The sequence below is a fragment of the Chinchilla lanigera genome, unplaced genomic scaffold, assembly GCF_000276665.1.
Source record: "Chinchilla lanigera isolate Chin_1 unplaced genomic scaffold, ChiLan1.0 scaffold00094, whole genome shotgun sequence".
NCBI lineage: Eukaryota > Metazoa > Chordata > Mammalia > Rodentia > Chinchillidae > Chinchilla > Chinchilla lanigera.
In genome coordinates, this window is record NW_004955495.1 from 1610396 (window position 1) to 1610834 (window position 439).

Consider the following 439-nt stretch of genomic DNA (forward strand, 5'->3'; position numbering starts at 1 on the left):
AATGGGCCCTAGGAAGCCTAAAGATTTGGCAGAGCGTTGCCCAGGCTCTTAGTGACTATGACCATCCTCTGGGTCAAGCCATCTGCCCCTTCCACCCCTTTCCTCCTGGGTGTCCAGATCCCGCTTTTTTGGCACCCCCCCTCCCCATTTGGGGCCCTCAGGAAATACTTTGCAGGTTACCCAGGCCCCGCCCACGCTGCAATGTTCTTTGGGTAGCTCAGGCCCCATCTTTCCTTCTATTTAGTATCCACCCCACATGCCGCACCTTCAGCCACAGCTGTCGATAGCCTGCCTGTGCTCATTAACTGTAAATAGGTTCTTCTTTTTAATTTTTTTTTTTTTTGGTTTTTTTTTTTCCGGTACCGGGAATCGAACTCACGACCTTGTGCTTGCCAGGCAGGCGCTGTGCCGCTGAGCTAAATCCCCAGCCCCTGATAGG